Genomic DNA, 25,022 nt, shown 5'->3' with positions numbered 1-25,022 from the left:
TGGTTCTCTGCATTTGCTAGATATACACAATTCCTCCCTCAGTGTCCATCTTCATTCAACAATTACAGACAATTTATTTAGTGCTTTGCTTTTAAATATGATTTGGAATTTATTCTTTTACAGCTTTAACTATGTGCACAGATTTTTTTGATAGACATTAATAGCAATATTTGTTGCAAAGGAACTTTGTGAAGAGTTTGCCTTTTCTCTTTGCAAATCAGAGGAATTTGTGTCTGTGTCAATGAGAAGGCATTGTGGACACTAAAGAGATGTGACTGAAAAATGTGTTAGGTGGAAAAAAGAGTACTGCTACAGAAAAGTATGAAAATACATTTATATGCTTTTAGAAACAGCTGTGTTTTGATCATTTATTCACATCTTAGCAAAGGCAATTATATTGCAAAATGAAAATGTGATTTTTCATTTTGAAATATAATTATAGCTCATGGAGAAATCTGGAGGAATGTTTATTTTGAGGCTCGTCCCTATAGGTATTAAATGATAATGGTGGTTATTAGTTATGAAAGAGAACTGAAGACTCAACCACTCCGCCATAGCACTGAGTCAGGGTGGTGCTCATTTTGTGTGATGGACAATTGTTTCTCATGAAAAGGAGACAAAAATATTCAGTAACGTTCCTGAGAAGAAGCTATGCAATGGGAACTGAAACTGACAATGTCCATCAATAGTAGAGCTTATTTGAGATGAATTTAAAACAATTACTTTCCAAAATAACATCAGCATATTGTTTTCAGTCAATTTGCTTGCTTGTTTTACCCTCATATTGGAATGTAATTGAATCACATATCAGGGAATGTCAAAGATGGCACAAGTTCTTGCAATTTTGCATTCCTCTTTGCATAAAAACAGTAAACCATTAGAATTCAGTTTATATATATAATTTCACCCTAAGAAAGAAGACTTCTAAGAATATTCTCAGGGACACCTGCCCCATACATATTCTTGTATTTATTTGTAGCATGGATTCACAGAACATGTCAGCTAAAGCTGGACCAAAGAGATAGTCTAATGCACTTCTATTGTTTTAGAGTAAAAGGAGGGAGAAGGAGAAGGAGGAGGGTGAGGAGAAGGAACTGGAGAATGTAGTGGAAGGAGAGGGGACAAGGGAAAGAGCCAGGGAGAAGAGGGGAAGGGGACAGAGGAGGAAAGAAAGGAGGGGAGAAGGAGAGGCACAAAGAAGCAAATACGTGATTTCATCCAAAGGAAACAAAGCAAATAGCAGCAACTAAACTAGAATTTAGGGTCTGTAACTCCTCATTTTTGTCTTTTCCATGGCCGGGCAGGATATCACAATAGTGAAAATCCTTACTTCTAAATTGTGTCACAGTTCGCTGCTTACTAGGTGTATGACCTTGGATAGATTCCTAAATCTATCTACCTCAATTCCCTTACCTATAAAATGGGAGTATTCTAGTATCTACGTCATGAGATTGTTGAAAGGATTATATGAAATAGCATGTGTACTGCACTTAGTAGAATGCATTTGTTTGTATCTTTGTGTAGGTTAAAGTGTGTGTGTTCACTGGAGGTTTTGTAATTTTTTCATTACTGTTGTATCTGGTGTGCTGGTTCACTTAACTCATAGTTCACATTACAAATGTGAGGGTTCATGCCTCTATTTTTCCAGTCTCATCTTTGATCAGAGGTGATGCCTGGAGTTGGCTTCCAAGTGAGAGTCCTCAGAGCAACTGTTGAGAATTTAAGTTAAAAATAAATTATCAAATAATTAATTTGATCACTGGTTGACCTGAATATGTATAATACAATCTGTCAAACTCTGATAAAAAAGTCAGAGTGATTATTGTTGAATGTGAACTTGCTTTTGAATAACAGACACAGTTAACAGTACTTGCACACTGTATCATCAGTGCCACCCCAGGGGGTTACCAGGCTGACCCCACTCGTATCTGGAGATTAAGTTCATTATTTCTGATATTCGTGACACAGGGAGGCCTATCTTAGCTGATTACATGAAAGAACTTTCTAATAGACCTACTCAAAAGGAATGGTCTGGCTCAAGGAAGCAAGTCCCAGCTGGAGTCCAAGAACAGAGTCTGAGTGATTCACATGGAAAGACTGGAGCAGCCAGGATTGGAGTGTGGAATGGGTGGGCCAATATGTGGACACTGAAGTTCTTTCTCAAACTAAGATTTTAGGTCTGGAATTCTTGAATTAAAACTATTAAAGTGAGGAAACATTCCTTCTACATTTCCTTAACATATGTGGGATTATGTTACTTTGTTGCAACGAGCAAATAGAAGCACACACACACACACACACACACACAACTTTTTGAGAGCACTTTTAGGTTCAGAGCAAAACTGAGAGAAAATATAGAGATTTCTTTATGTGCCCTGAGTAACTCCCACATATAGCCTTCCCGATTAGGAACATACCCCATCAGAGTGGAACATCTTTGAAAGCTAATGAAACTACAGTGATACATCATAATCACCCAAAGTCCATAGTTTTTCATTAGGGTTCACTCTTGGTGTTGTACATTCTATGAGGTGAACAAATGTTTAACAACACATATCCATCATTAGCATCATACCGAGTATTTTCCCTGCCTTAAAAATCCTCTACATATCCATTCCTCCCACCTCCACATCCCAGTCTGACACTACTCTTTTTTTTTTTTTTTTAACTGTCTACATGGCTTTTGCCTTTTCCTGAAAGTCACATAGTTGGGATCATATAGTATGTGGCCTTTTCAGATTGGCTTCTTTCACTTAGTGATATGCATTTAAGGTTCTTTTATGTATTTTCATGGCTTAATAACTAATTTCTTTTAATGCTGAATAATATTCCATTGTCTGGATATACCAGTTGATTTATCCATTCATCTGCTGAAGAACATCTTGATTGATTCCAAGTTTCAGCAATTACAAATAGGCCTACTTTAAACATCCATGTGTAGTTTTTTTGTGTGTGAACATAAGAATTAAACTCCTTTGGGTAAATATTAAGGAGTATGATTGCTTGATTGTATAGTAAGAATATGTTTAGTTTTGTAAGAAACCACTAAAATGTCCTAAAAAGTGGCTGAACCCACTTTGCATTCCCACCAGCAATAAATTACAGTTTCTGTTGTTCCATATCCTCACCATCATTTGGTGTTATTGATGTTATGTTATGAATTTTGGCCCTCTGATAGATGTCAGTAGTATCTCACTTTTACTTTAATTTGCATTTCTCTGAGATAGATGTATGGTATTTTTTCATGTGCTAGTTTTCTATCTGTAGATCTTTGGTGGGGTATCTGTTAAGGTTTTTGGCTCACTTTCTAATCTGCTTACTTACTGTTGAGTTTTTAGAGTTTTTGGATTTTAGAGTTTTATATATTTGGGATAACACTTCCTTACCTGATACGTCTTTTGCAAAAAATATTTTCTCCCAGTCTGTGGCTTGTCTTCTCATTCCCTTGACATTGTCTTTTTCAGAGTAGAAGTTTTAAATATTAATGAAGCTCAGATTATCATTTCTTTTGTGAATAGTGCCTTTGGTATTATATCTAAGAGTCATTGCTATACCTAAGATATTTAGGTTTTCTCCTATGTTATAGTGTAGAAATGTTATAGCTTTGTGTTTAAAATTTAGGAATAAAATCTATTTTGATTGAAATTTTATAAGGATATAAGGTCTATGTCTAGATTTATCATTAGTATTATTATTTTGCATGTGGATATCCAGTTGTTCCAGTATTATTTGTTGAAAAGACTGTCTTTGAGCCACTATATTGCCTTTGCTCCTTTATCAAAGATCAGTTGATTGTATGTGTATGCATCCACTTATGGACTCTATTCAGCTCTATTGATCTATTTTTCTATTTTTTAGCTATATTATGCTCATTTGATTACTATAGCTTTATAGTAAGTCTTGAGATTGGGTAGTGTATTAGTCTGTTTCCACACTGCTAATAAAGACATACTTGAGACTGAGTAAGTATAAAGGAAAGAGATTTAATTGACTCACAGTTTCACATGGCTAGGGAGGCCTCACAATCATGGCAGAAGGCAAGGAAGAGCAAGTCACATCTTACATTGTGTCAGGGAAGACAGATCTTGTGCAGGGGAGCTCCTCTTTATAAAACTATCGGATCTTGTAAGACTTATTCACTGTCACCGGAACAGCATGGGAAAGGGCTGCCCCCATGATTCAACTACCTCCCACTGGGTCCTTCCCACAACAGGTGGGAATGTGGGAGCTACAATTCAACATGAGATTTTGGTGGGAACACAGCCAAACCATATCAGGTAGTGTCAATCTCTCAACTTGGTTCTTCTCCATCAATATTCTGTTGGCTATTGTGAGTCTTCTGCTTCTCCACATAAACTTTAGAATCAGTTTGTCAATATCTACAAAATAATGTTCTGGGATTTTGGTTGGGATTGGAATGAATCTATAGATCAAGTTGGGAAGAAATGACATCTTGACATTATTGAGTTTTCCTATGCATGAACATAAAATTTATCTCAGTTTAGAATTTATTTTTTATCAGAATTTAATAGTTTTTCTTTTATAGATCTTATATATTATAGATTTATACTTAGATATATCATTTTGAGGGTGTTAATATAAATGACACTGTGTTTTTAATTTCAAATTCTACTTGTCCATTACTGGTATATAGGAAAGCAATTAACTTTTATATATTAATCTATATCCTGCAACCTAGCTTATTGATTCCAGGAGATTTTTGTCAATTCTTTTGGATTTTCTACATAGATTATCATGTCATCTGTGAACAAAGGCAGTTTTATTTCTTCCTTCCCAATCTGAATAACTTATTTCCTTTTCTTTTATTACTACGTTATCTAGGACTTTTACTACACTGTTTAAAATCAGTAATGAGTAATATATCCTTGCTTTGTCCCTGATCTGAGTAGAAATACTTCAAATGTCTCACCAATAACTTTGTTAGCTGTAAGATTTTTGTAGATATTCTTTATCAAGTTGAGAAAGTTATTTTTCTATTTCTAGTTTACTGAGAGTTTGTAATCAAAAACGAGATGTTATGTTTTGTCAAATGTTGTTCCTGGATCTATTAATAAGATGGTGTGTTTTTTTCTTCTTTAGTAATTGTTGTGATGGATTACATTAATTGATTTTCTAATATTGAATCAGTCTTTTAGACCTGGGATAAGTTTCATTTGGTTTTGGCATATAAGACTTTTTATGCAGTTGGATTTGATTTGCTAATATCTCATTGATATTTTTATATCCACATTCATGGATATATTGATCCATAGTTTTCTTTTCTCGTAATGTCTTTGTCTGGTTTTGGCATTAGGGTAATGCTGGCCTTATAGAATGGGTTAGGAAGTATTCTCACATGGCAGAGTGTGGAAGGACAAGCTAGCGAGCTAGTCAAATGCTACTGTATGAAGCTTCTTTAGGGACTTCAATCCCATTAATGGGGAAGGAGCTCTTATGGCCTAATCATGTCTTAAAGTCCTGACCTCTTAACACTATAACAATGGCAATACTTGTATTTTAGAGAGGATTATGTTTTAACATGAATTTTTTAGGGTACAAAAATATTTAAACCTTGGCATTTCACCCCTTGGTCCTCCCAAATTTTTATGGTCTTTTCACATGCAAAATACATTGATTCCATCCTAATAGCACCAAAAGTCTTGATGAGTTTCAGCATAAACTTTAAAGTCTAAGTACAGTCTTATCTAAACATCATATGGGTGAGACTCAATATATATTTCATCCTGATGCAAATTCTCCCATGGAAGCTTTGAAATTAAACAAATTATGTGCTTTCAAAATACAATGGTGATATCAACAACAGATCATGAGATCTGCAAAAGAAAAAGGGAGGGTCTGGCTTATATAGAATAAGTTTTCACCCCAGTTTTCAATCAGGTTCACTTATGCAAATGAAGGATTCAGACTTGTTCCAGAAGTCTCTGTCAGATGTTCCTTTCAAACAGCCAGTGGGGGATGGCTTTTTTAGGCACCGTTTATCTTGGCATCAACAAAAGGAACTTATTTTGCTTGATTGTGAAAAGGGAGGTCCTATGACACTTTTAAAATATCTTTCTGAGAACACAGAGTATATGTTCACTCCCTCACCCAGCTATGGCCATCTGGTTATGTTTTAACTTTAAGCACCTCAGTAGCCATGAAGAATCCATTTTGTCTATCAGCTGTGGCATACTTTATCAATGCAATAGGCATAGAATCGACATTTCTATTCCAAAAGGGAGAAAAAGGAAAAAAGAAAGGAGGTAACAGGCACCAAGTAAGTCTAAAACCCAAAAAGGCAAACAACATTAAATCTTAAGTTTTGAGAATAATCTGGACTTCCATGTCCTGCCTGACACACTGAAGTAGCGGTTCAGCTTCCAAGACCTTAAGCAGCCTCATTCCCATGGCTTTGCCATGTGTAGCCCATGCTGCAATTCTCACACATTGAGGTTGCTTGCCTGTAGTGTTTCCAGACTGGAGTGGCATACTGATGGCTCCACATTTCTGGGGTCTCAGGAGCAGCCCCACTCTCATGGTTCCACTAGGCATTGCCCTAGTGAGGACTCACTATGATGGCACCAGCCCCACAGTTCCACTGGGCATTGCCCTAATGAGGCTATCTGTGGTGATTCTGCCTCTGCAACATGTCTCTGCCTGGGTTCCAAGGCTGTCTGCAACATCTTTGGAAATCTAGGTGGAGGAAGCTATATCTTCACAGCTCTTGTACTCTGTGTGCATGTAGAATTAGCACCACATGGATGCTCCCAAAATTCACTGAACTTGGGCCTGTTTGAGCCACAGCTGGGTGGCCAAAATACACTATACTAGAATGTGGGAAGCAGAGACCTGAGGCGACCCTAGGCAGAGAGCCCTGTGTTCTCACAGGTATCTTGCACCCATCTCTTTAAGATTTTCTGTCCTCAAGGATCTGACAGTCTGGACTTGTGATCAAAGGGCCAGCCTCAAAGGTCTTTGAAACATCTTCAGTGTCATTGACTCATTTTCTTAATGAATAGCCATATGGCTTGTTTCTATCCATAATAATCTCCTTATGGCCACATTCTTGGCTTTCTCTCCTATACATATTTATTGTTTACACAGCTAGGCTGATAATTTTTCACAGCTTTACATCTTTCTTCCCTTTTAGTCATAAATTCTGTCTCTAAATTATTTCTTTCTTCTTGCATTTTACTACAATCAATCAAAAGAAGCCACATCACAGCCTGAATGCTTTGCTGCTTAGACATTTCTTCTGCCAAAGCTAGTTTATCCTCTTAAGATTTGCCTTCCATAAATTTTCTAGGACACAACATAATTTAGCCAAGTTCTTTGCTTCTTTGTAAAAAGGTTGGTCTTTCCTCTGGTTTCCAATACCTTGTTCCACATTTCCGTGTGGAACAAGGCCTCATCAGAATGGCCTTTAATGTTTACACGTTAAATAGCCTGTTCATGGCATTACAGGCTATTTCCATCATTCACTTCAAAACTGTTTGAGTTTCTATCCATTACCAAGTTTCAGAACCGCTTCCACATCTTTAAGTATCTGTTATAGAAATACCCCTTTTCTCTGGTACCAATTTCTGCCTTAGTTTGTTTGCACTGCTTTAACAGAATACCACCAAATGGGTAACTTATAAAGAACAGAAATTTGTTTCTCACAATTCTAGAGACTTGGAAGTCCAAGATAAAGGGGCCATCATTTGGTCTGGTAAGGACCTTCTTACTGTGTCATCACATGGAATAAGGTGAAAAGTCAGGCTTGTAAGCTAGCCCAAAACTGTGTGAAGGCTCGTTTATAAGGACCTTAATCTCTTAATCCCATTAACAAAAGAAAAGCCTTCATGGCCTAATGACCTCTTAAAGTCTCCTCCACCTTTAACATCATTACATTGGCCTCACCTGCATTTTAGAGGCGATTAGGTTTCAACCTGAATTTTGGAGGGACAAAAACACTGAAACCATTGAACTATTGTATATATATACATATTAGAATTTATTTACCTGTTCATCAGTTAATGGACATTTGTATTGCTTCTAATTTAGGGCTATGATAAATGGTGCTTCTATGAACATGCATGTACATGTATTTGTTTGAGTGCCTGTTTTCATTTCTTTTAGGTATACACCTAGCAGTGGAAACCTAGGTCATATGGTAATTTAATGTGTAACCTTTTGAGGAATGGTCAAAATATTTTCCACGGCAATTGAACCATTTTACATTTCCACCAGTGATGTACAAGTATTCTAATTTTTCTACATTTTCAATGTTTGTTATTTTTCACTTTTTTTGGTAAAAATAAGGCCATTCTAGTGGATGTGAAGTGATATTTCGTTGTGATTTTGATTTATATTTTCCCAAAGTCTAATGATGCTAAGCATTTTTTCATGTACTTGTTGGCCTTTTATATATCTTCTTTGAAGAAATGTCTATTTGAGTCTTTGTTCATTTTTAAATTGAACTTGATAGACTTTGTTATTGAATTGAAAAGTTCCTCTCTGGATATTAGGCTCTTATTAGATATGATTTACAATTTTTTTCCATTCTGTATGTTATCTTTTTACCTTCTTAATAATGTCCTTTGATGAAAGAAAGTATTAATTTTGATGAAGCCCAATTTATTTACTTATTCTTTTCTTGCTTGTGCTTTTTATGTCATTTGTAAGAATTCGTGGTCAAAATAAGATCATAGAGATGTACTCTGTATTCTTCTATGAGATTTATAATTTTAGCCCTCATATTTATGTCACTGATCCATTTCTGGTTAATTTTTTTATATGATATATATGAGTGCAACTTCATTATTTCACATGAGAGTGACCTTTTGTTTTAGTGTCATTTGTTGAAGATACTATTCTTACCGTTATTAAACAGTCTTTTCACCCCTGTCGAAATTAAATTGACCATAGATGTATGAATCTCTTTATGGCTTCTCAATTCCATTTCATTCATTTGTATGACTCTTCTCATGTTGGTACCACATTCTCTTGATTGCTGTAACTTTGTAGTAAGTATTGAAAATGAGAAGTGTGAGACTTCCAAATTGGCTGTTCTTTTTCAATATCATTTTGATTATTCTGGACACTTACATTCCATATGAATTTGAGGATCACCTTTTTTCATATCTGCAAAAAGACCATTAAAATGTAATATGAAATGTATTACATCTTTTTAAAATTGTGGATATTATTGCCATCTTAACAATATTAAATTTTCCAGTTCATAAATATATGTCTTTCCATTTATTTAGGTTTTATTTAATTCCTTTCAGCAATGTTTCATAATTTTCAATGTACAAATCTTTAATCTTTTTGGTTAAACACACACCTAAGTATTTTATTCCTTTGAATGCTATTGTAAACAAAATTATTTTCTTAATTTCTCCTTTATCATGTTTATTGCTTTTGTTTAAAAATACAACAGATCTTTGTGTGTTGAGCTTATATTCTGCTATTTTACTGAATTTGTTTATTCATTTGAATCTTTTGTTTGGTGAATTTTGGGGGATTTTCTATATTAAGAGTCATGTCATGTGAATAGAGATAGTTTCATTTCTTCTTTTACAATTTGGATGATTTTTATTTATTTTTCTTGTCTAGTTGCTCTGGGTAGAGCTTTCAGTAAGATGTTGAATAATGGCACTAAAACTAGGCATCCTTGTCTTGTTCCTGATTTTAAGGAGAAGGCTTTCAATTTTTTTTACCATTGAAATTGATGTTAGCTGTGGGTTTTTCATAAATGTCTTTTTATCATGAAAGAATGTTAGATTTTCTCAAATGCTTTTTCTGTATCAATCGAGATAGTCATGTAGCTTTTCCCCTTATTCCATTAATGTGATATATTACATTAATTGATGTTCTTACCTTGCATTTCTGTGTAAACCTCACTTGGTCATAGTGTTTAATGTATTGTTAGATTTGGTTTTATAATTTGTTGTGGATTTTTATGTCAAGATTCTTAAGGAAGATTAGTCTGTAGTTTTGTGGCTTCTTGTGATTTGTTTTGTCTGTATTTAGTATCAGGCTAATGTTGCCCTCATAAAATTAGCTAGAAAGTTTTCCCTTTTCTACATTTTGGAAAAGTTTGAGAAGGGTTGGTATCAATTCTTCTTTAAATGTTTGGTGAATTTTGTCAGTGACTGTATCTGGTTCTGTACTAATATTTGTTTAAGTACAAATTTAATTTTGTCAGAAAGTTCTTTAAAATACTCAATATATTCTTGATATCTAAAAAAGTAATCCTTCATATTTTTCTGCATTAAACTTTGAGGGCTAGCTAATCCTTTTAAACCATCAGCTCAAATCTTTTTTTTTTTTTTTTCACATTTCATCTTTGCTTCTAAGGGAGGGAGGGGGTCAAGGTTCAGATTCTTTATTCACATTTGTAATTTATTTATTCCTTCAGGATAAGCAGTCATCTTTATTAATTGTGTACTTGGTTTAATTGGACTTAATTTTATAATGCCTTGGGCTTTTGCTACTCAGTATTATTAAACTTCACCATGTATATGCATCATACAGAACTACTAACCATAGTGCACAGTTCTCTGACATTGTAAGCTCTTTTCAATTTTAATGGAAAGAGAATTATACAAATATAACTCATTTTATTGTGATTTGTTTTATTGCACTTATCAGGTACTGTGTTTTTTACAAACTGAAGAATTGTGGCAACTCATTGAGCAAGTCTATCAACACTAATTTTTCAACAGCTTGTGCTGACTTGGTGTATTTGTGCCTATTTTGGTAATTATTGCAATATTTAAACCTTTTTCATTGTTCTTACATCTGTTATGGTGATACATGACCAGTGATCTTTGATGTTACCATTGCAGTTGTATACCCATGTATACAATGTAGCCTGTATACATGTAGATGTACATGTACATCTAAGACTGTGAACTTAACAAATGTCTTGTGTGTCAGTGCTCTAATGACCAGCCATTCCTTCATATCTCTATTTCTCACTCTCTCCTGGCCCCCCTATTCTCTGAAACACAACAGCATTGAAATTAGGTCAATTAATAACTCTACAATGACCTCTAAGTGTTCAAGTGAAGGGAAAAGTTGCGTGTCTCTCACTTTAAATCAAAAGCTAGAAATGATTAGGCTTAGTAAGGAAGGCATGCCTAAAACTGAGATAGGCCATAAGCAAGGCCACTTGTGTCAAACAGTTAGCTAAGTTGTGAATGCAAACAGTAAGTTCTTAAAGGAAATGAAATGTGCTACTCCAGTGAGCACACAAATGATAAGAAAGAGAAATAGCTTTATAGCTGACATGGAGAAAGTTTTACGGGTCTGGAGAGATCAAACCAGCCACAACATTCCTTTAAGCCAAATTTTAATCCAGAGAAAGACTCTAATTCTCTTTAATCATATGAAGACTGAGAGAGATTAGGAAGCTGCAGAAAAAGAGTTTGAAGTTAGTGAAGATTGCTTCATGTGATTTAAGAAAAAAAAGCCATCTCCAAACATAAAAGGCCTAGGTAGGGCAGCAAGTGCTGATGTAGAAACTGTAGCAAGCTATCCAGAATATTTAACTAAGATGACTATTGACAGTGGCTACAGTAAACAACAAGTCTTCAATGCAGACAAAACAGCTTTTTAAAACTTTTATTTTAGGTTCAGGGATACATATGCAGATTTGTTACACAGGTAAACTCACGTCACGGGGGGTTGTTGTATAAATTATTTCATCACCCAGGTACTAAGCCTAATACTCAATAGTTATTTTCTCTGATCTTCTGCTTCCCCTACCCTCCATCCTCAAGTAGGCCTCAGTGTCTATTGTTTCCTTCTTTGTGTCCATGAGTTCTCATCATTCAGCTCCCACTTATAAGTGAGAACATGTGGTGTTTGTTTTTCTGTTCTTGTAATAGTTTAATCATGGCCACAACTCCATCCATGATCCTACAAATGGTATGATCTCTTTTTTTTAATGGCTGCATAGTATTACATGGCATATATGTGCCACATTTTATTTGTCCAATCTGTCATTGATGGACATTTAGGTTGATTCCAAGTCTTTGCTATTGCAAATAATCCTGTGATGAACATTTGTGTGCATGTGTCTTTCTGGTAGAACAATTTACAGTCCTTTTGGTATATACCCAGTAATGGGATTGCTGGGTCAAATGACAGTTCTGTTTCTAGCTCTTTGAGGAATCACCACACTGCTTTCCACAATGAATGAACTAGTTTACATTCTCACTAACAGTGTATAGGTGTTCCTTTTTCTCCACAACCTTGCCAGTATCTGTTATTTTTTGACTTTTTATTAATGGCCACTCTGACTAGTGTGAGATGGTATCTCATTGTGGTTTTGACTTGCATTTCTCTAATCATCAGTGATATTGAGCTTTTCTTCATATGCTTGTTGGCCACATGTATGCATTCTTTTGAAGTGTCTGTTTATGTCCTTTGCCCACTTTTTAATGGGGCTGTTTGTTTTTTAACTTGTAAATTCATTTAAGTTCCTTATAGATGCTGAATGTTAGATCTTTGTCAGATGCATAGTTTGCAAAAATTTTCTCCCATTCTGTAGGTTGCCTGGAAAACAGCTTTTTATTGAAAGACGACTTTCATAGCTGAGAAGTCAATGCCTGGCTTCAAACTTTCAAAAGACAAGCTGACGCTCTTGTTAGGGCCTAATGCAGCTGGTGGCTTTATGTTAAAACCAATGCTTATTTGTTATTTTGAAAATCCTAGAACCCTTAAGAATTGTGCTACATCTACTTTGCCTGTGCTCTATAGATGGAACAAGGCCCGGATTATAGCACATCTCTTTATAGCATGGCTTAGCAAATTTTTTTTTTTTTTTTGAGATGGGCTTTTGCTCTGTTGCCCAGGCTGGAGTGCAGTGGTGTGATCTTGGCTCACTGCAAGCTCCACCTCCCAGGTTCACACCATTCTCCTGCCTCAGCCTCCTGAATAGCTAGGACTACAGGCCCCCACCACCAAACCCAGCTAATTTTTTTGTATTTTTAGTGGAGACGGGATTTCACTGTGTAAGCCCGGATGTCTCGATCTCCTGACCTCATGATCTGCCCGCCTTGGCCTCCCGAAGTGCTGGGATTACAGGTGTAGGCCACCCCACCCAACTGGCTTAGCAAATATTTTAAGCCCACTGTTGAGACCTACTGCTCAGAAAAGAGATTTTTTTGAAAATATTAATGCTCATCGTGAGTACATCTAGTCGCCCAAAATCACCAATGGAGGTGTGCAAAGAGATTAATGTTCTCTTCATGCCTGCTAACAAAATCCAGCAGCCCATGGATTAAAAAGTAATTTTGGCTTTCAAGTCATTATTTAAGAAATATGTTTTTAAGGCTGTTCAGCATAGTAATGATTCCTCTGATAGATCTCAGAAAAGTAAATTGAAAATCTTTGAGAAAGGATTCACCACTTTAGATATTATTTAAAATATCTGTGATTCATGGGAGGAGGTGAAAATATCAACATTAACAGGAGTTTGAAGAAAGTTTATTCCAACCCTCATGGATAACTGAGAAATTGAAGACTTCAGTGGAGGAAGCAACTGCATATGTGGTAGACATACCAGAACAACTGGAATTAAAAGTGGACTCTGAAGATGTGACTGAATTGCTGCAATTTCATGATAAAAATTTAATGGATGAGGAGTTGCTTCTTGTGGATGAGTAAAAAATGTGAAGTGTTTTTTTTTTTGAGAAGAAATTTATTCCTGGTGAAGATGTTGTGAATATTGTGGAAATGATAACAAAGCCTTTCAAATATTAGATAAACTTAGTAGATAAAGCAACAGCAGGGTTTGAGAAAATTGACTCTAATTTTGAAGGTTTTTGAGTAAAATGCTATCAAAAAGCACTGCATGCTACAGAGAAATCTCTCACGAAAGGAAGAATTCATTCATGTGGCAAACTGTATTGTTGTCTTATTTTAAGAATTTGCCACTGCCACCCTAACTTTTTGCAACCACTAGTCTGATCAGTCAGCCGCCATCCACATAAAGGTAAGACCCTCCATCAGCAAAAAGATTACGACTTGCTGAAGTCTCACATAATCATTACCATTTTTTAACAATAAAGTGTTTTCAATTAAGACATGTACACTCTTTTAAAGACATGCTATTGCACACTTAATAGACTACAATAGAGAGTAAACAACTATAAACGTACTGAAAATCCAAAAACTTTCTGGTACTTACTTTATTGAAATATTTCTTTTATTGCAATAGTCTGCATCTAAACCTGCAGTGTATTCAAGGTATGCCTATATAGACAATGCTGCCTTAATGTATTCCTGCCAAGAGATGAGGTAATTAACACAGGGGAATCTCTAGGGTAGCTAGTGCTTAAAGCTTTTGCTAGTAAAAATTCACTAAAAATTATTGATAACATTAACATTTTCTCACAACATTCTTGTTTGCTTCTGTTAAATATTGAATACAAGATATAATTTGATATTATTTTTGGTAATCAGAAATAACATTATAAGCCTCATTTATCTGATGATGTTACATTCTGGGAACTCAAGTATGTAGCTCTCTTCCTGCTGGAGAACTTATTTTCCTATCTAAATCATAACTATGATTTTCATTTTTTGCTACACTACTTGTGAACCTGATCCAAAAGCTTTCTACTTTTATTAGTAATAAGTGACTGTTAGTTTTCCAGCAGAGTGGAAAGAAACAAGCAGACTAAATACATTTTGTGCTCAAGCACATACTATATGATTTTTAAGAGAGCCATTTCCCTGTTCTTAGAGAAGTGGACAAGAGCAGAGGTTTATGGAGAAATGACTCAAGGCTAATTATGTCAGAAAAAAAAAGTGAGAATAGCATGTACAATTTCAATTGCTTACCCTATGTTTTACTTACATTCACCCTCTTATTAACTCTTCAGCTTGATTCTATTAGCTGTGTATTTCTATCCACATTATATTCTATTAAATGGAGATTAATGTGAGATATTTGGTCTAAGATACACACACCTGGTTAGTGACAAAATCAGGGATCTGCCTGTGCTCTTTATGTTGTATCTTGTTGTCTATACTCATTACTCTCATTAAATTCTGGCTTATCTACAACCTTGGAGTGTTCGGTGTTTGAGGATTATGGCATGTAAGTATTAAAGGTTATGCTTGGGTATTTTGGGAAAGGAACTCATCTTCACTTTTTTTTTTTTTTTTTGAGACAGTCCCACTCTGTCACCAGACTGGAGTGCAGTGGTGAAATCTCAGCTCACTGCAACCTCCGCCTTCGGGTTCAAGTGATTCTCCTGTCTCAGCCTCCCGAGTAGCTGGGACTGGAGGTGTGTGCCAACATGCCCAGATAATTTTTGTATTTTTAGTAGAGACAGGGTTTCACCATGTTGGCCAGGATGGTCTGGATCTCTTGACCTCGTGATCCACCTGCTTTGGCCTCCCAAAGTGCTGGGATTACAGGTGTGAGCCACTGAACCTGGCCTCATCTTCACTTTTAATACATGGCCTCTACTTATCAAATGCCAGTAAAATCCTCTCGTGATCAGGACAACTAATAAATCCCCCCACATACACATGCACATTTTCGGATGCACCCCCACCCTACTGAGGTCGACTGAATAACCACAGTATTACACATAACTACATGAAAGAGAGTTTCAGCTTTCAAACAGTCACATCAACACATTAGATAATCTACAAGAAAGTATTAATCCCTAGAAACATACACTATACCAAAACTGAATTATGAAGAAATAGAAAATCTGAACAGATCTATAACTAGTAAGAAGACTGATCAGTAATAAAAACCCTCCCAACAAGAAAAGCTCAGGATGAGATGGCACCTCTGGTATATTCTACTAAATACTTAAATAAGAATTAATGTTAATCCTCAAACTCTACCAAAAAACTGAAGAGGATGGAACACTTCCAAATTCATTTTATGAGTCTATCATCACCCTAATGCCAAAGCCAGACAGATACAATGCAAGAAAAGAAAACTACAGGCCAATATGCCTGATTAACATAGATGTAGGAATCCTCAGAAAATAAGACTCGGTGAAAGTTTGAAGATGGCCAGCTAGACACAGGTGAAACAGATGCTACCGAGGGACCAAGTTGACTGGTGCACTCCCTAACAGATCTTCAGAGTAAAGGCACAGAATGTATATAGAGGGAAGATACAGAAGCTGGCCTGAAGGGGAGGAACCTGGGAACCCCACATGGGGCCACTGTGCACCTGGACTCATTCCTGGCCCCCAGTGGCTCCAGGACAGATAAGCAGAACTGGAAAGGAGCAGCCCATTCTCACACCATTGGCCTCTGGAATCCCAACAGGTAGACCCCTCAACTACCACAGACACTTGAGTTGACAGAGCTGCTTAGAGAAGTGGTAGGGGCAGCAAGCCAAATAATGTGGAGCCCAGAGGGTTTGGTGCAGGAGCACCTGTAGCAGACCAGAGCCAGGAATGGCCATCCCCCTAGTTTTGACTTGCTCCCATAGGAGACTTTAGCCCTAGGTGAGCTGTAAGTCCTGGACTCTGCAGAGCAGTCTTACCCATCAAATGGGGCTGGTCTGACCTGAACAGAACAAGGATGGATCCCACTGTCACTGCACTATGAAACGCTTTGGCTGAGACCATCCATCAGAGTTTAGTGACCAATAATCTGGGAGCACCCCACCCCCTACAGCAGAGTGGATTTCTAAACTTGAGGAACCAGAGAAGAAAGTTGGGGTCCAGTACAAGCCCCAGAGTTAGAACACGCAGTTCAGGAGTGGGGAGCTGAGCATTGGTCCCCTAAAATCTCCCAGAAATGAAATCAGTTGGCTGAATCCACCTAATACCACAATTAAACCCTTGAGATCACCAAATAGGATACAAGAAAAATAAACCCATTGAAAGGTCAGCAACCTCAAAGATTAAAGTAACATAAGCCCACAAAGATAAGGAGGAACTAGCACAAGAACCCTGAAAACTTTAAAAAAAAAAAAAGAGTGCCCCCAAGCAACCACATCACCTCTCCAGGAAGGGTTCTGAACCAAGCTGAGATGGCTGGAATGACAGAAAGACAATTCAGAATATACATAGGAATGAAGATGATTTAACTACAGGAGTACATTGAAACCCAATCTAAGGAAGCTAAGAATCATGAGAAAACAATGCAGGAGCTGAGAGATGACATAGCCTGTATGGAAAAGAACAAAATTAACTTGGTAGAGCTAAAAAACACACTACAAGAATTTCATAATGCAATCACAAGTGTGAATAGCGGAATAGAACAAGCAGAGGAAAGAATCTCAGAGCTTGAAGAATGGCTTTCTGAAATGAGACAGACAAGAATAGAGAAAAAAGAATAAAAAACAACAAACAAAACAATTATGAGATTATGTAGAGAGACCAAATCTATGACTCACTGGTGTCCCTGAAAGAGATGGGGAGAATGGGTCTAATTTGGAGAACATATTTCAGGCTCTCATCCAGGAGAACTTCCCCACCTTAGTTAGAGAGGCCAACATTCAAATTCAGGAAATGCAGAGAACTCAAGAAAGATACTTCACAAGAAGATCATCCCGAAGACACATAATCTTCAGATTCTCTAAGGTCAAAATAATAACTTAAAAAATGTTAAAGGCAGCTAGAGAGAAAGGTCAGGTTACCTACAAAGGTAGCCCATCAGACTAACAGTGGACCTCTCAGCAGAAACCCTATACAAGCCAGAGGAGATCAGGAGCCAATATTCAACATTCTTTAAAAAAAAAAAGAAAGAAATTCCACTCAGAATTTTATATCTGGCAAAGCTAAGTTTCATCAGTGAAGGAGAAATAAGATTATTTTCAGACAAGCAAATACCACCAGACCTGCCTTTCAAGAGCTCCTGAAGGAAGCACTAAATATGAAAAGGGAAGATCATTAGCCACTACAAAAACACACTGAAGTACAGAGACCAGTCAGTATAAAGCAACCACATAAAGAAGTCTGCAAAATAACCAGCTAATATCATGATGACAGCATCAAGTCCAGGATGAATCCAGGAGCTGATATTTTGAAAAGATTAACAAAATCGATAGACTAATAGCCAGAATAATAAAGAAGAAAAAAGGGAAGAATCAAATAGACAGAATAAAAAATGATAAAGGAGAGATCACCACTGATCCCCCAGAAATACAAACTACCATCAGAGAATACTATAAACACCTACAACACCTCTATGCAAATAAACTAGAAAATCTAGAAGAAATGGATAAATTCCTGGACACGGACATCCTTGCAAGACTAAGCCAGGAAGAAATTGAATCCCTAAATAGACCAACAACAAGTTCTAAAATTGAGGCAGTAATTAATAGCCTACCAACCAAAAAAAGTCCAGGACCAGATGGACTCACAGCCGAGTTCTACCACAGGTACAAAGAGGGGCTGGTACCATTCCTTCTAAAACTCTTCCAGCAATAGAAAAAGAGGGACTCCTCCCTAACTCATTTTATAAGGCCAGCATCATCCTGATATGAAAACCTGGCAGAGACACAACAAAAAAAGAAAATTTCAGGCCAATATCCCTAATGAACATCAATGTGAAAATCCTCAATAAAATCCTGGCAAATTGAATCCAGCAGCACATTAAAAGGCTTATCCACCATGATCAAGTCAGCTTCATCCCTGGTGAAAAATTGAAAGCTTTAGTTCTAAGGTCTGAAACCAAGTCATTCTTGACACTTCAAATTAACATAGTACTAGAAATGTTAGAACATCCAGGCAAAAAATAAATAAATAAAGACATCCAAATCAGAAAGGAAAAACTACAATTATCTCTGTTAGCAGATGTCAAAAAGAATAAAAGATTTAGGAATAAACTAAGGAAGTGAAAGACGTCTACACAGAAAACTAAAACATTGACAAAAGAAAACTCAAGTAAATGAAAAGACATCCCATACATATAGACTGGAAGAATTAATATTGTTAAAAATTTTTACACTACCCAAAGCAATGTACAGATTCAACCCAATCCCGATCAAAATGCCATTGACATTTTTCACAGAAATAGAAAAAAATTCCTAAAATTCATATGGAATGACAAAAGACTCCAAAGAGCCAAAACAATCTCAAGATGGAAGAACAAAGCTGGAACATCACACGTCTTCATTTTAAAATATATTACAAAGCTACAGTGATTAAAACAGTATGAGACTGGCAAAAAGACAGACATACAGACAAATGGAACAGAATAGAAAGCCCAGAAATAAATCCATATATATACTATCAAGTGACATTTAAGAAAAATACCAAGAATATTTTCTACACTTAAAGTTTAGAATATAGATATCAAATTTTGTGAAATCTCTTACTTTGATTTTAATTGAGAATGAACAAAAGTATGAATTCATTTGAGTACTTTTACAATATTGAATCTCCCTTTGCAGAAATATGGAGTGCTTTCCATTTACTCAAGTCTCCCTTTCTTTCTTTCAGTTAAATAATATGGTTTCTTCCAGATACAATTTGAACACTTGTTAGTTTTCTTCTAAAAACTTTATAAATGTTTGTTGTTACTTACTTCTGAACTGAACTGAAATGGGATTTTTTTTGCTGTTGACTTCTTAAATTGGTTATTATTGATGTATAGAAAATGATACCTGTTTTTGTGTATTTAGGCAACTGATCTATTTTGCTATTAATTTGGCTTTCCCAAGTTCATTATTTTCAAATACATACAGAATTGTATCTTTTGCATTAAAAAAGGGAGAACACCAAGAAAACACAGTAAGGAAAGAAGAAAGGACCGTCTGCTAAACAAATCGTGTTGGGAAATTGAACCCTTATCTTACACCATACACCATAATCAACGAAAATGGAATCTAGGCTTAAATTCAAAACCTGAAACTATAAAACTCATAGAAAAAAAAGTGAAGAAAATCTTATGAAATTGATCTTGGCAATAATTTCTTGGATATGACATCAAAAGCACAGGCATCAAAATAAAAAAAAAAATAGCCAAATGGGACTACAGGCAACTAAAATCCTTCTGAAAGTGCAACTTAAGAAATGAGAGAAAATATTTACAAACCACATATTTAATAAGGGGGTAATATCCAAAACATATAAGGAACTCTCAATTCAATAGAATAAAAGAAGAAGAAAAAGAAATAATCTGATGAGAAAATGAGCAATAAAGCAATGAACATAAATAGAAGTATTTTCAAAAAAGACAAATGGCCCACACCTGTTAGGATAATGATTATTTAAAAAATAATAATTCCTTCCTCCTTTAAAGTGCCAGATAAAAGTCTCTGCTGGAGGCTGCACTTCCCAGCCTGTGGAATGGGCAGCCTTTATAAGGAATAAAGTCTCCTTTCCAAATGGATAGATCTGGTGATTTTTCAAGCTGACACCTTGAAAGCTTCTTTATTATGGGCTGAATTGTGCTCCCTCAAAATTTATATGTTGAAGTCCTAAACCACAGCATATCAGAATGTGACTGTATTTGGAGATAAGGTCGTTAAAGAGATAATTAACTTCTAATAAGGTAATTAGGTTGGGGCCTAATCCAATGTGATTAGTGCCCTTATAAGGAGGGGAGATCAAGAAACAGACATAGACCTTCAGAGGGAAGACCATGTGAAGACACAGGGAGAAAATGGACATCTAGAAGCCAAGGAGAAAGCCCTCAGAAAGAACCAACCTTGCCAATGCTTTCATCTTGGATGTTTAACCTCCAGAACTATGACAAAATAAATCTCTAGTTTAAGCCACTTAGTCTGTGGCACTTTGCTATGGCAGCCCCAGCAAATGAATATTCCTGCCCTTCTACTGTCTTCATTCCACGAACACTGTCATATAACCTGCTAGAACTCATGTTACAAGACTTTATGGAGAAAAAATAATGAGTGAGTTCAGATCTCAGAGCACCTTTCAGAGATTCATGACCTTTCTCCCTTCAAGTTCTTCACCTTTCTCCTCAGCCCAGAGCCTCTGCCTGTTTCCTGATCAAGGAAGTCTCACCTCCTCCATTCCCATGCCAGATACATACAGACCTGGGTTTGGGTTCTTGTTTTCAGATGTTGGATATTTTTCCTCACCTAGTCACTTACCATTTTATTGTTAGTTTACTTACTTCTGAACTGATGGAAATAATACCAGTCTAAAGGGCTGCGAGATTAAATGAGAAAATCTATGCAGAGTGCCCGACAGTGGATGTCACAAATTGAGTGATCAAAAAATAAAATAATCTCTACCTCTCTCTTCTGCACAATCTCTATCTCTTCCTTTCCAAAACTGCTGGAAGAGAAAGGGGGATAAAGCAGTGATCTGGCTCCTAAAGTTCCCTCCAGATGTCATGGCTACCCTTTTTTTCCTTGGTTTCCTGGACAAGCCTGCCATCTAGGGGCATCTTCAGTTCCTTTCTCATCTACTGTCAGTGATGACATTCTCATCCGATTTTACACTGAAAATATTGATTTTGTGTGTGTGACGCAGGAACTCTGTCCTGCTGGATTATAAGAGGCTGAACTTTAAAGACTCCCTTGACTTCAATTTATGATATCAGTTGCAGCTGAGGTCCTGCAGCTGAAGTACTAAACCGAGCATGCCCATTTCATAAAAACATGTTTCCTATACCTTCCCAGAGCCTCTTTCCTTCTTAGGCTTCATAGAAAGAGAGGTAAAACTCTCTGGTTGTGGGTGCAAAGCTATGCATCACTTGCATACAGAATCATGGTTCTACCCCATCTTCCTTTAGTAGCATTTAACATAGACATCGTTTACTTACTTACCTGTTTATAGTCAGACTCTCACAACTGGGTTGTAATCTCCAGAATTACAACCTGATGAAATTGCAACCTGATGGAAAAATGAGCAAAAAAGCAATGGACATAAATGGAAGTATCTCCAAAAGAGACAAATCCCAAAGAGCAAGAATATTTTCCCCCATTCTGTTGCCTAGTGCCTAGCCTGTAGTAGACATTCCCTAAATCTTTGTTGAAAAAAATTAGTGATTAAATTTTTTCTCTTATCTTCCTGGATTTTCAACCCTAGTCACACACAACCCACTACCCATAGGCCTTACTCCAAGTTGTAGCTCCCTCTGACTTTCATCAGTGTCTGCAGCTTGCCTTGCCATTCAAGCAGCTTGACCTATTTCCCACTACCCCAGCGTATTTCCCTTCTATTTGTAGTCTTTTTATTTTTTCATTTTAATTTTGGCAGAATACATGTTTCATAGTTGACAGTTAATGGGACAAATGTCATATATGAAAAATACATGTGGCCCCTGCCTCACCCCTGCCTGCCCTTTCTTACTCTCCATCCTATCCCCAGTGGCAACGCTTTACCTGTGGGTTTCCTGGCACTGACTTTCATATTTTCAGTAATATGTTTATGCCAGTTCCAGTGAGAGGACTGTTTGCCCCTAACCATAATAAAATCAGTACAGAAATTAAGTTTTAGAAATTTTCATAGCAATTGATATTGTCTCATTATCCTAAATCAAGATCATTTTCTTAAAATTTATTTTTATTGTCTTACAAAAATATCTGCCTCTGGTGGGATGGAAAATAAAACAAAACAAAAATGGTTCCTTCTCCGCAGAAAGCCTGAGTGTCAGTGCTCTGCGCCACCGCACAGTGATGCTAGAGTCTGTCATTCCAGTGCCCTGCGGGCCCCCTTGCTTTCCACTCTGTGTTTATTCTCCAGCTCCTGAACACCAGGCTGTTCTCATTTTACCTTGTTTTTATTTGATCAGGTCAGTGAGAGAGCATATGCCCTGGTAGCTGCCTGAGAAAAGGAACAGGAGCATGAGAGTTTCAGTGTTTTACACATTGCTGGTCTGATATCTCAGCTTCATTCACAGGTGAGTAGCAATTTTAGTTTGAAAATTATTTTCACTAAGAGTTTAATGATGTGATTCAATCATCTACTAGCATCCAATATTCTACTAAGAAGTTGAATGTCTTTCTTATTTCCGATGCTCATTTTGTGGTATTTATTTATTATTCTCTCTATAAACACTCAGAGTTTTCTTTATCCCCAGTGTTCTAAAATTTCGTGAGTCAGTCATACTTTCAGTGTTGGTAATTTTCTTTAATTATTTCTTTGGAAATTTTCTTTCTAAGGTTCTGTATTCTCTTTCTTCTGCTATAATACCTTTGGATCAAATATTGTTTAAATTTTTATTGATTTTTTTCCTCCCTCTGTCCATGTATCATTTGGTTCTCCTTGCTGACTGTGCAGACTGGGGTGGGAAGAAAATCAACCCTCAAACAGAATTTCAACCAATTGCCTTGTTTCCAGCCCTTGCTTCATTCCACCTTCCACGGTATATGTGCTTCCAATTCCCAAGATTAAACAAATTTCATGAGTTTAATTATTCGTTTTATAACAGCCTTCCTCTCTGCAAGACTCCATTTCCTTTTTTCTTTTTTTTTTTTGCACACTGCTAACTCAGTTTCTACTTCTTTACTTGCTTTATATATTATAGTTTGAAGTAACAAATGTCTCCAGTTTTATTGAAGTTGGAGATCCTGTTCTGTATACTTACTGCTTTGAGCTAATTCTAAGACAGGAGGGTGCAAAATCTGTGCTTTTGTGTTACTTTAAAACCAGAAGTCTTTTTCTTCTACTTTATTTGAATTTTAATCAACATACTTTTCCACCAAGGAGCTAGGAGCTTTCTTGACTGACTCCTGTCTTCTCACCACTTCCACATTCTGTATGCTACTTATCTTTCTTTCTGGAGTTATCTATTTATAATTTGATTTAAGTTCCTTGATAGTAGAAACAAACCAAAACAAATTAAACAATAAACAAAACAACAGTCAAATGTATCTGCACACAGAGGACCTTATGTGCAGTTATCCAAAAGAGAAAGATGTTAGGACAATAAAGTGGAAGCGATTTAAAAAAAAAAAATCTTTCTACTTCTTTGTAGTAACCTGACTTCTTCTTATATATGTTATTTTTCCCAGTGGAAATACTTCCTTATTTGACAAATCTTGAGAAAATTTATATGCATAATCATTCTTTAGAAGACTATAAAACAAATATAATAGAGCAAATAAAAAATAGGAAATTCACTTATTTTGGAAGAAAAAGGAGATCATAGGGAGTTTACACAGCTGAGATGGATGTATAATACAAATTGTCACCAGATGCTTTTAACTGGTTAGATGCCATCAGTTGAATAAGCTTCTCTTCTGCATCCCCATCCCCAGAGACCGGGCTGCAGTGTGTCCTGGGCTTTGGAATTATTGTAAGATTCTCAAGTGATTTTACTGTGCAAGCAGCTTTGGCAACCATTGTCTAAAAAGGTATGTAGAATTAGAAGAGAAAACGGGTGAGGAGAGAACCATGGTAAAAGTGTTGGCTGAACAAGAGGAGCCTGCCAAGGAGAGTAAGAGGAAACTTTATGGTGGAAGAGATCTGGGGAAGTATAGTTTCCTGGAAAGAGGAGAAGAGGGATGCAGAATGAAAGGGTAATCAAAACAAGAAGATGAACAGGTGACCACTGGATTTGGCATACAGAAGGATTTGGGTGGCCTCACAAGGGCAGTTCCAAGAAACTGCCCTTCATCTCTGGCATTTAAAGAAGTATAGTACTTTAAGTACTTCAGGCTACCAGGGAGCCTGTTAATAAAAGACTGGCCTAATGAAGAAATGTTTCTATCATAGTCTGAGTGGTATTTTTTTTTTTCACACACATAGAGGAGTTTATTAAGTATTAACTTACACAATCACAAGGTCCCACAATAGGCTGTCTGCAAGCTGAGGAGCAAGGAAAGCCAGTCCAAATCACCAAACTGAAGAACTGAGAGTCCGAAGTTGGAGGGCAGGAAGCATCCAGCACAGGAGAAAGATGTAGGCTGGGAGGCTGGGCCCATCTCTCCTTTTCAGGTTTTTCTGCCTGCTTGATATTTACTGGAATCTGATTAGATTGTGCCCACCAGATTAAGGGTGGATGTGCGTTCCCTGGCCCACTGCTGCAAATGTTAATCGATTTTGGCAACACTCACAGAGGCACATCCAGGATTAATACTTTGTATACCTAAATCCAATCAAGTTGACACTCAGTAG

The 25,022-nt window shown here is 36.5% G+C and overlaps 1 long non-coding RNA gene across 1 annotated transcript; it reads left to right on the top strand.

The window, feature by feature from the left end:
• Positions 1 to 13,437: 13,437 nt before the first annotated feature.
• LOC129486433 (uncharacterized) lies at positions 13,438 to 24,419 on the top strand. Its single transcript, XR_008658974.1, has 3 exons — positions 13,438 to 13,990; positions 22,696 to 22,803; positions 24,164 to 24,419. It is a non-coding gene; the product is annotated as an uncharacterized lncRNA (long non-coding RNA).
• Positions 24,420 to 25,022: the final 603 nt, after the last annotated feature.

Source organism: Symphalangus syndactylus, chromosome 7, assembly GCF_028878055.3.
Source record: "Symphalangus syndactylus isolate Jambi chromosome 7, NHGRI_mSymSyn1-v2.1_pri, whole genome shotgun sequence".
Lineage (NCBI taxonomy): Eukaryota > Metazoa > Chordata > Mammalia > Primates > Hylobatidae > Symphalangus > Symphalangus syndactylus.
Note: the sequence above shows the minus strand (reverse complement) of the source record. Positions and strands in the feature narration are given on the sequence as shown.